This window comes from Cavia porcellus, unplaced genomic scaffold (assembly GCF_034190915.1).
Source record: "Cavia porcellus strain 051 isolate PalLab524CR breed Dunkin Hartley unplaced genomic scaffold, mCavPor4.1 scaffold_4, whole genome shotgun sequence".
NCBI lineage: Eukaryota > Metazoa > Chordata > Mammalia > Rodentia > Caviidae > Cavia > Cavia porcellus.
Genome location: NW_026947487.1, coordinates 104,498,980 through 104,511,257, shown reverse-complemented (window position 1 = coordinate 104,511,257; position 12,278 = coordinate 104,498,980). Strand labels below are relative to the sequence as shown.

At 36.4% G+C, this 12,278-nt stretch overlaps 1 protein-coding gene across 2 annotated transcripts in view; it reads right to left on the bottom strand.

Moving 5' to 3' along the window:
• The window catches only part of Ap1g1 (adaptor related protein complex 1 subunit gamma 1), an 81,912-nt gene extending 69,918 nt beyond the window's left edge, over positions 1-11,994 (bottom strand). The window contains exon 1 of one of the 2 annotated variants that reach the window (XM_063247616.1): positions 11,662-11,994. The gene's annotated coding sequence lies outside the window, so the exon portion shown is untranslated. The remainder of the gene's footprint in view (positions 1-11,661) is intronic. The other variant, XM_063247614.1, reaches the window with a different exon arrangement.
• Positions 11,995-12,278: the final 284 nt, after the last annotated feature.

Below are 12,278 nucleotides of genomic sequence, written 5' to 3'. Positions count from 1 at the left end.
TTTACCAGGAAATGGCTAAAATAGGATTAAACAGGGAAAGAACTCAAATACAAAACTGTATCTGTACCTGGCATGATGGTACTCACCCACAATCCCAACACTCTTAGGAGGCTGAGGCAAGAGGACTGCAATTTCCAGTCTTACCTGAACAATTTAGTGACTTAGCCAAACTATGTCTCAAAAGTTTTTTCAAAAAGGCGAGTTTGGCTCAGTGGGAAGGCTCTGATTCAATCATCAGTACTATAATCAGTCCCCTTCCCCCAAAAAAAGAAGAATCAAGTTGTTCATTCTGTCATCATCCCATTCAGCGATAATGATGTTAGCATTTGGAAATATCTCACAGGACTTGTTTCAGAAAGTCAAGTGACTTAGGAAGACCCTGTCTCAAAAGAAAATAAAAATAGCTAGACATGGTGGCACATGCCTATAATTCCAGTACTTCAGAGGCTGAGGCAGGAGGATCGCTGATAGTTTGAGGCCAGCATAACCTATACAATGAATTCATGGCCACCCTAAAGTCTCAAAAAACCAAAAATAAAGTCTCAAAAAACCAAAAATAAACAAATAAATAAAAATAAAAAAGAGGAGTACATTGAGGGTGAAGGCCTTGATTCAATCTCCAGCACCAAAAGAAAAAAACACAATACAAAAAACTATTCCTGTGTATAATCAATTTATAAACATAGTATAGTTCAGAGCCCGCCCACCTTATTACCCACCTGACCCAGCAAGTATAAAAAAGGTCATGCTAAAGTTGACCACTATGGTTGTTTCTGTCAATTTCAATTTCTCCAATTATATTTAACCATTTACATTTAGTATTTTCAATGATTTTAGCCAATACTTCATTGATCCATATTTTATATTAACTATAGAAACTACTGAGGAAAAAACTGTAAAACTCATTTAGAAAAAAAGTCTATCCAAAATACTTAAATAAAATTAGTTTTGAAGCTTAAACTAATGAGATTTTAACTACTCAAAAAATAATCGAACTTACATACTAAGAAAAGCAGAACTGTCACATATTTCAATTCAATTTGGAAAAATAACTGTTTTCCAAAATCTAAATAAATCACTGGAAACTAAAATTTTTCTTATAGAGCAATATTATTCAAGCCATAATTACTCTTTCCTCAAAATGTTTATTTTCTCACTCACATACAAGCTCCCGAGGCCTAGATCTCTTTCTATTCACCTTATTATCTTCCTCACTTACAAAAGTAGGAAATCAAGAAATCTGTATTCATTGAATCTCAAATGCTAAAAGAATCTTACCTAAAGAAAATGTAATTATCTTTTTCAAAGCACACAAAGTAAACACGTATTGGCTACTCACCCACAGCTACAAGAAAAGCCAGTAAGGATTTAATCCACTCCTCTATCAAGCTCAGATTAACTGTCACCCTAATTTCAAACTCACTCACTGTCTACTCTGAGATACTGAAATAACAATTTAAAAAAAAAAAATAAGAAGGAAGCTAAACCTCTTATTTTTGCGTCTTTCTTCCCCTAAAGTAAAGGCACTGAAGTTCTCAATCTAAAAAGAAAAAGTAAATCTAAAGGGTTGTACTTGAAAAAACATTTTTTGTTAAACAAGACACAAGGAAAGAAATTAAACTTCAATTAACTTTGCCACTTTAGTATACAACCACAGATTTATACGTACAGATATTCTTCATTTAATAACCTATTTGGTGCTGGGTGTGGTGGCACATGCCTGCAGTCCCAGCACTTGGGAGGCTGAGGCTAGAGGATCATTGCAAGTTCAAGACCAGCCTGTACTACCAAATAAGTTCAAGGCCAGCCTGAACTACATGGTGAGACCCTGTCTCAAAAATAGGAAAAAAAAAAAATAATAATAATAATAACCTATTTGGTTCAGACTTATGATCCGCTGCTCTGACTTTTCACCCATCTTTTTTTTTTTTTACAGTTGTGTACATCTTGTTGATAGTCTCAGTGTCTCTCTTTGGTACAGCATAACTTGTTTATACAGTACATTTCGGCTGATTGTACTGTACAGTACTGTGGCTTTTGTTATTATACAATACAGTCCTGCATGTAAGAGTTATCCACATAAAAGCAAAGTCATCAAATTAAAAGTTTTCTTTGACCATGTCTTTATTCTGAACATTGTAACGTACATACTATATATAATTCCTCATTTAGCGACCAACTCATTTAATGATATCGTCACTGGATTGGTGCTCCATCATTAAACAAAGAGCACCTGTAACCTGTTGTACTTTGGACATGTTCACTAGTAAGCATGCTGCACAAATAAATACAGCATTCAAAAAAAGAGAAATGTCTTCAAAATATGTTTTGTTTCTATAATGTCTGATACTGGAGAAAAATACGCTACCTGACATTTTTTCGATATCGTAGCAAAATTTGCCTAGATATTAATATACATCTGTGTGTGTGTGTGTGTGTGTTGTGTGTGTGTAGCCTGTTTGGATGCAGAAGGGAGTGATTTGGAGTACTCTTATGAGACCTGTTGATTACATGTGATACAGACAAAACAGCTGTGCCAAATGGCCAGAAAAATTTACCAGGGCACTCTTTCTAATAGGCTCACTTTTAAGAACTATTTGCTTCCAACAGTTACTCCGCCAGTGACATTAAAACTTGTTCTTTTGGAGCTAAATTTTCATATATAAACAAACTCTTTAGAAGTGATGTTACCTTTGAAACTTTTTGATATGTAAACATCTCATCACACGGGTGCACATATTTTCTCAAGGGTTATATCACACACACACACACACACACATACACATACACACTTCCAAACCAAAGGAAACACTGAACAATTATCAGTTATTCTCAGTTCTGACTGGGTTTTATGTGCTTAATTTTTGTCTTAAAATCCTGACTTAGTAAACTCCTTCACTCCATACTTTACATGTCTTTCTTTTGAATGCCAGTTTTACTGTCAAGGATATTTGGCATTTTTACAAAAGGAAGCAGGTTTATGGCTCTATGGTATCTTATTTCTGTAGTAGTATTTTAGGTTCATTGGTCCCTTGCAATGACCTGTAGAAGCTCCTTCTTTAATGAGCCACATTGCACATTTAAAACACAGCTCCCAGCAATATCAATGTAACCTTGAAGAATTCACAGAAGCTGCTAAAATGCCAGAAAAGGCATGTAAGGAAATGTAGAAATCAACACTTTATTGATTTGCTAAAGATCATATTTAGATTACATCTGGATTGCAATCATGATCATTGATAAGCACTTTCTATATAATTGCTATAAGATAACCTGGATTTTCTGAATAGTTTTCATCCCTGCCTTTTCTAAAATATGAGGGATCAATATTGCCTGGACCCAGTTAATATGATGATTTGTTGATGGCTGCTATATTTTATGCTAAAGGTTACTGAAAAGCATGGTGTTCTTAAGAAAAACAAAGTCATTTTCATTGATCTATTTTGATAATGTCTAATACAGATATTCCTCATTTATCATCCTACCTGTTTAACAACTGTTCAGACTTATGACCAAAGTGTTTAAACTTATAATCTTCCATTAGGACTTAAAGCACATCTGCTGTTCTGGTTTTGTTTATTTTTGCACAGTTCTGTACATCTTATTGGTAGAACTTTAAGTGAGGTCTGTCTGTATCACTAAGCATATTCAAGGTACCTATATTAATGCTAGGAAAAACCCTCCAAAATTACCACGCTTCCCTCTTTCACTCTCCATACAACCACACAGAACCCCCATACCACATTTTTATTTCTTATGTATATCGAAATGGCTTTCATGCATTTACAACTTGTGAAACACTATAGGAGATAACATTAAGAAAACTTATGATTCAGTAAGACTTATCCTTTCAAATATGTTGTTTTAATAGCCACGCATGGTAGTGCATGCCTATAATCCCAGCACTGGAAAGGCTGAGGCAAAAGAATCAGGAGTTCAAAAGCAAGCCTGGGCTACAAAGTAAGCTCAAAGCCAGCCTGAACTGCATTGCTAGACCCTGTCTCAAAAAGGCAAAAAAAAAAAAAAAAAAGTCTTTTTAGATATGGATGCCATTAAACTGACCTGGCTGCGGTTTTTTCCACTGTCATTATATTTTTCTGATCTTCATTTTTTGGTACGGTAAAGAAGTAAGGAAGGTAAAGGAGTAAGGAAGATACACATTATCTGTTTCCTCAGTATAAAGAAATGTATTCATAGAAGGGAAAAGGCTTATAATGTAAAAAGGGGAAACCAGTATATCATTAGTGCTAAGGTAAATGTAAGGCAGTGCTGGCAAACCTATGGAATGTATGCTGCAGCTGACAATTTGTATGCCTGAAAGCTCTAAAGGTTTGCTATTACTAATCTAGGGTATTTTGGTCCATGGAGAAATAAAAATCTTTGTGACACATGGACCTTTTCATGGTAATCTAGAATAAAGAAACACTCAAGATAATTAATCTTATATACTGTTGTTTCAGGCTCACAATGCAACTTTCTCATTATTACTGTCTTAAATACTTCAGCTGCCCAACTACCTGCATATAAAAAACAGTATGCTATGCAAAATAGGCACAGGTAAATCAAGAGAAAATCACAGACCTTTGTGCACTACAATGCTGTAATTCTGATTTACGAGTCAGTAAGCCTGACAGGTCTGAATCACCCCTAAGTGAACTAATAAAATGGAATTTCAAGACTAAGAAATAGGTTTCAGAATGCGTAACCACATGGAGATACCACCACACCCTGTCTAGGCAGCCAACTGGTAAGGTCTTAAATTCAAGTCTCCCTCATGTGCCACCATTATTACAGGAATGTTTTTTACTTATTCATAATCAAAATTCATGAAAATTGGAATAGATATATGTAAATACAAGCATATAACTAAACAACAGAATAAAAGGCATGAAAGCAATAAATGCCAAGCAAACAATGACAATAAGAAAAATACGAACTTGATACAAACTAAAAAGCAATTTTTCACTCTTCCAACTCAAATGCTAACATAAAAATGCTAAAGAAAAAATCTTCAAATCCAGAAACAACGTTTTAAGTTTTATACAGGCATGCATTTAATAAATGTTAAGGAAGGTTATCTATACCTGGTGAAAATACATATGTTTTTACACTTCTGTGTATTTTCTGACATCTTTCCAGTAATGAACATGTATAATTTAAGTATACAACCTGCTTTCAAAATTCAAACAAATCAACAAAAACTACAAGATGAGTAATGAGTTGGGCCTGGTGCCACATGCCTGTAATCCCAGTACTAAGGAGGCTGAGTCAAAAAGGATCACTCCAAATTAGAGGCCAGCCTGGGCTACGAATTGAGTTATAGGTCAAGCTGAACTACAAAATTAGACCCTGCCCCTCCTCCAAAAAGAAAGTAACTTTCCATAGTTATACTCAAAACAGTGAACAATGCTACAGGAAGAGAAAACAGAACATTTAAAAACAAAACAAACAAACATACAAATGTGACATATGAAAAGAGGCATTTAATTCATTAAGGGTAGTTTATTTAGTCCTTTCATAGCTGGCTCTCTGAATTTACATGGTGTGGTTAAGTCATATAAAAATGATCTACTCCACACCATATAAATAACTCCACATGAGAAATTAAAGCTCATTCTTTAAACCACAATATAAAAAAGAATATTTAAAAGAACATGTGTATATTCTGGGTATAGAAGAGCTTTTCAAGACAGTTTAGAACCTACAGAGGAAAACAGGTGCATATACAACTACTATAAAATGCCTATGACACAAGGTTAACAAAGGACAAGAAACATGCATGTGCCACAGGACAAAGAATGAATACTCCAATATCTCCTATGAGATGAGGAGAAAAACCACTTTAAAACAATGAATCAAGGACATGAACAGACAATTCTCAAAGGAACTTCAAGCAGCCAATATGCATACAAAGCTAAACTCAGTATTCAGGAATTAAAATTAAGACAAAACTGAGACAGAAAAATAGCCAAATAAGTTACAATATATCCAAGTTACAAGTCTTATAAAAGAGATGCTTAAAAGATCGAAGTAGAATTATACTCATTGACCACAACGTGTTGGGGGGGGCTTATAAGGCCAGAGGTGGTGGTTCAAGTGTGTAATCCCTGTATACTTGGGAGGCTGAAGCAGGACTGCTAGGAGTTCAAGGCCAACCTAAACTACAGAGACCTAGTATCAAAAATTAAATAAATAAAAAGGATTATTAATATAGCTTGAGCTCTCTTTTGTAGAAACAGAGAATCTAAATATGCACTTATGTTTGTATAGTTTATCTAGTATATAACATGGAAAGAAATAATGAAGGATTCTCATAATACAGGTAAAATGGCTGGTGAGTAATAATGGAAAGAGATAAAGGAAACAGCTTTTATCAAAAGATCTTTAGGAGTTTTTTTACTTAATATACTGAAAAATTAGAATTATTTTATGGATAAATTTTAAAAACAAAAAATATTGAAATGATAAAAAGTGTATTTTTAAAATACAAGGAGAAGTTGGATATGGTGGCATACACCCATAATCCTAGCACTTGGGAGACTGAGGTAGGATGATTACTGTGAGTTCAAGGCCAGCCTTGCCTACAAAATTTGTTCAAGGCAAAATCCTGTCTCAAAAAGACAAAAAAATAAATAAATAAATACATAAATAAATAAAAAACAAGGAGGAGACCCATCACTGAACTAGCAACGTATATCCATTGTTGGGAAAAAGGCTTGCATTCCTAACTTACTACAGTTTCTTAAACATAATAAATTCTATAATAAGTAATCAAAACAAAGAAAAATGATAGAACAGACTTCTTTACAACCACTTAAAGATTGTGACCTATAAATCACAAACAGAAAAACATAAGGGTCAATTTCACAATTCAGCATCTAAGCAGTAAGCATTTTCAAAAGTGATGGAAATAAAGTTTCCTGTTTCATTGCAAGGCTCTAAAAGAACAAAAAAACCAAGAGGTTCTTTCTTACAATAGTTTCTTCTCTTCTACAATCATGCAAAAAAAACCTAACATTTATAATGTCAATTAACTGTACAGTGTACCTTTCAGTCATTTTTCCCAATCATCTCAAACCATTAAATTCATCATATTTTAAAACAATTATGTTCAAGAACCAAAATAAACCTCTCCTTTCAAAAAAATTTTCAAACTGAACATGGTGGCACATGTGTTATCAAAGCACTTGGGAGGCTGAGGCAGGAGAACCAGCCTGAACTACAGAGACCTTGTCTCAAAGACAAAGGAAAAAAAAAAAAAAAAAACTAGACAGGATGGGATACTCCTGTAATCCCAGTACTGAAGAAACCCTATCTCAAAAAAGACAAAAAAAAAGTTTTCAAATGTTTCAAAACAGGGGAAGTCCTATCGCTCATGTAAACTTTTTTTAATAAAACTTTTAGAAAAAGTAATTTCAAAATTGGGCTCTGAATCTTTGTTTTCCTTGAAACTGTATACAGCTCAAAACTGTGTTTCTCAATAGTGAGGTTTTAGCAAATAGCTTCACTAACTTGAGCTGTAAAAATGCTAATGGAACAAACTCCTTTTACTTTGAGCTGTACAACAGTATAATCATTTACAAAAGTTAGCTCTTATAAGCCAAACTGTATACATCTACTCTATGACAGTATTAATTTTAACTCAAAGACTTAAGGGTAAACACAACAGTTCCAAAGATCTAACATCAAGTCTTGCTTGTATATGCTACTCCCAGAAACCGGAAACACCTCAAAACCTGACAAGCTGAAAAGCCAGTGACACTCAGTACATCAGTAATACAGGGAGATAAAACAAGCAAGCTAAAGTTAACAAAGCAAATTCCTATCAGGTTACACTGTGACTATTATGCTCCATCAGAGAGGGGGATAAAAACCACTTGCCTTTAAGATGTCTTTAGTTATTCATAAAGTACAAAGGTCACGTGTATTTTCCCTGATCTTTTAAAAAGTTTTCCCTCTCTAAATCTGCATACTTTTTCACTGCCAGTATTTACCATAATTTACTCACTTTGCTTCTCCAACTGGTCTGCAAACACTTTTTTTAAAAAGGCAAAACTTTCAAGAATTTAGTGAAAAAAGCATTTCTCATTTCAACTAACTACCTTATCCTAAGTTTATCCTTTTAATACTAAAGTGTTAGTTAATGCTGATTCAACAAGTATGGCAAGTGTGGACTGGGTTTTTTCCTTTCCTTTCCTTTCCTTTCCTTTCCTTTCCTTTTCCTTTCTTTCCACTTCTAAACTCTTCCAGTTTTGACTGGTATGTTGTAGTAACCAGAACCCAAAACCAAGTGTTCTGTGTTATTTGTTCAGTGAAGAAAAGAAATCTGTACTTTCAGTGAAGAAATGACCCTTCTTAGGCTGGTAATTACCCTTGAGCTGAAGCAGAAGAATCTCAAATTCCAGGCCAGCATGGGCAATTTAGCACGTCCCTATGTCAAAAAAAGTAAAAAGGGCTGGGAATATTGACCTCAGTGATCAGTGTTCTTAGGTTCAATCCAAACCTCAGGGGAAAAAAAATTTTAAGACCCCTCTTTTCCCTATTCTCTTTCTTGAAATAAAACTTTCTATACAAGACACCTGGAAAAATCCTAATACTTTTTGTTTTTGGTTTTTTTAGGGTCTGACTATGTAGGTCAGACTGGCATTGAACTTACTGTATAACCTATGCTGACCTTGAACTCACATAGATCCTCCTGCCTCAGCTTCCCAATTGTTGGAATTACAGGCATATACCACCACTCCAGGCTCCTAATACATTTTGACAAAGAAACAATTTTCAAAACTTATAAATAAGCCAAGAAAATGAGGTTATCTAAACCTATGTTCTCTTGATTTTAAGACTGCTTGCTACTTTAATATCATGAAAGCCAAACACAAGAACAGAGAACAATTCATGAAACAATGGAAGATTAAATCACAGCATCTAAAGTAGCTAAACAAGTTGCTGCTGTTTGAAGATAGGAAATAGTTTCACATTTTCTGAAACTAAATCTAAGAGTTTTAAGCTTAAATGTCAAGTCCTACTGTGGCCACACAATTTTAATATTCCCCTCAAATGAAAATAAAGAGATTAAGCAACGGGACAATGAGTTTTGATATGACGATCCCTAGGTTATTTTTTTAATTAAAAATGATTTTGGAAAAAGCTAACTTTTTACATTTGTATAAAGAGAAAGAGAAGGCAAAGGGAAAGTTTTTAAAAACCACGATATGTCCGCCCCCCCCATTCCATCCACGACCTTGAGCTTGATGCTGAGCTAAATCCCCAGCCAAAAAACCACGATGTGTCTTATGCATGTACCAAACTCCCCATGATGGATGTAGACATTATGTACTGCAAATATGTACTAGCAAAAATTTTAAAATAGATTTGTCTTAAATTTTTATCATTCATCAAAAACTTGGATTTTGTTCTGTCTGCATATTACTCATTTTTAAAACTTTTTAGAAAAAAAATACTGGTGTGAAATAGCACTAGGGACATTGCTCTCAAGTTCCATTTTACAATTTCACTCTAAAATTCACCTCAAATCCAGAACTGCTGACAGTAAAAAAGACTGGCTTAAAGACCAAGTAAGTACTCTCGAACAAAAAGATCTTAAATTTCAAATCCTTAATATGAATTAGCACTCAAATACTAATTATTAATTTCTATAGGTGCTGATCAATTGATGGTACACTAAATAGCACTTTGCCAGTAATTTGTAAGGCAAAAGGATACTTTCTCTAAGTGAACTGCAAATTAACTAAGAATGAACACTTCAGTAATAGTACATTATACATAAACTAACACATATTTGATAGCTCTTTCAATACCTTGTCTGAAAAGTGTAACTCAGAAACTGAACATTTCACTAGTAAACTACAAGGATTTACTTAGTAGATAAGTTTTCTATACTCGAGTGTCTAACAGTTTTTTTGTTTTTATTTCAATTTTTATTTTTTATTAGTACATGCGGGTATTACAAACACGTCTGGCTGATATTTTTTTAAAAGCAAAAGAAAACTTCATAGCCTCAGAGTAATACACTCACAGAACGCACTAATGTCTAGTAATAACTAATAGCTTTAAAGGATCTCCTTAAAACCAGTAACAAGAACAGAGTATAATGAAAATATTCAGTCTTCTGAGACATCATATGACCTGTACTGAAAATTATCTGCAGTCTCATTTCAATAACTTGATAAGAATAATGCATCTCTAGGCTTATAAATACTAAAAAGTTACAAAATATTACAAGATTTGACTCAGCTCGTTATAAGTTTAAATTTGAAGACTCACTTAATTGTTTAAGATCTCTTTTACAGATTTTAAACACCAGGCTGAGATGAAATGGGGTAATTCAAAAACACTTAACGAACTTGAAAAGAAATAATAAATTATTGTGAAATGCTTTTTATTCAAGCATGATAAACTGAAAGTACATTAAAACAGAATAAAAGTAATGCAATTATGAATATTTAAGAATCCCTATTTTTCAAACCAAGTTGTAAAGTGCATATAGTGTGATTAATACTAAGGGGAACACTGAGAAAAATGTACTTAAAATTTAACTACCCCCCCAAAAACACATATAGTTGATGCAAGTACTTTTAGATTCAGTCAGCAAAAAAAAAAAATTCTATGTAAACACCTAAAAGTTAGAATCGCTAAGAAATATTTCAGTCTCTTTTGTGTTACTTAATCCCTATAGCAACCAAGAAAGTTACTTTTTTCTACCTACATCAAATTAATCATCTCTACAGACAGTTTTTCAAACATAGAGACACAGAATTCCCAGAAAAATACAAAATTGTCAGTAAACACCGAAGGGCTCCATGTTCAGCACTGAAAGGAAATCCACAAAGGAGAAAACATTTGACAGCTCCTTCTCCCCTCCCCGAGATCTTTAATCTGCTTAATAAACATTTATTGCTGAAGTATACTCTACTTTGAGAGTGTGGCTCGACGGATCTTCCATACCCAAACCCTAACAGGGAAGCACAAGCAACCCAACTCTGGCAAACAGGAAGATCCAAACAATTATTAGAAACTGACGTCTGCGGAACCAGGAGTTTGAAAGAAGGATAAACAGTACAGTCGCGCGTGAATTTGCCAAAATACACAAATAATTTAAAAGGTAGAAAATTGGGTAAGAAGTTAGTTGGGAGGCTAGAGGGCGGCGAGGCCGAGGTCCAGTTCTGACAGGACGGCACTGCAGGGTCAGGCGGCGATTAAGCGAGCATGTGGAAAGGCTGAGAATCCTCCCAGGGACCTGACACCGGCATCAGACATGAGAACGCTGAGACGTGGCTCCCAGAGGACACGCGGGGGTGGGGCCCGCCCGCTAAACCCTAGGTCCCTCAATGAGCTTTCAAAGGAGGATCGCAGCCTGAGAAAGTCAATGGGTTCAACAAGGCCTGCACCGGCCAGGCAGCGCCACTGCAAAGGACGCCGCGCCGCACGGAGGATGCGGGTCTGAGGTCCCGGGGTCGGCCCTCTGAAAGTCCCGGCAAGCCTGGGGCTCCGGGCCCCTCCGGGTTCAACCTGTCCTCTCTGCCCACCCCCCACGGGCCGGGACCGGACCCTAGGGACTGACAGGAAGCTTCCGGCTTTCCACTCCCGGCAGCGGCGGAGCAAAAGAAACAATATGCTCTTTGTGTCGCGAGTGACACTCACCGGCCAGAAACCTCGAATGTAACCAGCAGCTTCGGGGGCGGCGGCAGCAGTGGCAGCAGGAACCGAACATCCAAAATGGCGGCTCCCTCGGCCGCACCACCGCTACTGCAGGCGGAGGGATCCTTAGGAGAAAGAGAGTTTTTAACTAACTTCGCGCACGACAGCAGAAACTTTAGTAGCTATCTCCTTCTCCTTGTCGATCCTGCGTTCCCTGACTGCAACTTCTCTCGCCTCCCCACTCGGATTACCCAAGAATCGGACCCCGCCGAGGACTACTTGCCAAGGAGGAGGCGACTGCTTCGGGCAGAGCGACGCAAAGCGTAGCAAGAGTCGGGGCTGTCACTGATGACGCTAGGCGCGGCTGCCGAGTCACCGCTGCTAAGGGTCTGGGAAAGAAAGATCCGGCCGACCTGGGAGTCGACGCACTTTGGTTCCGCTGGGGGAAGGGGGGCAGATTGGGCTACCAGGAAGCTATGGTACCACCTGAAGAGGGCGGGGCTAGGTAAAGTAGTCGGGGAAGTGGAGAGGTGAGGTCGTAGGGGATCGAGAGCCCTGAAACAGAGAGGAGGCAGAGGACCTTCAATGTCGTACCTGTTACTGCTGATATGTTAGTTTTG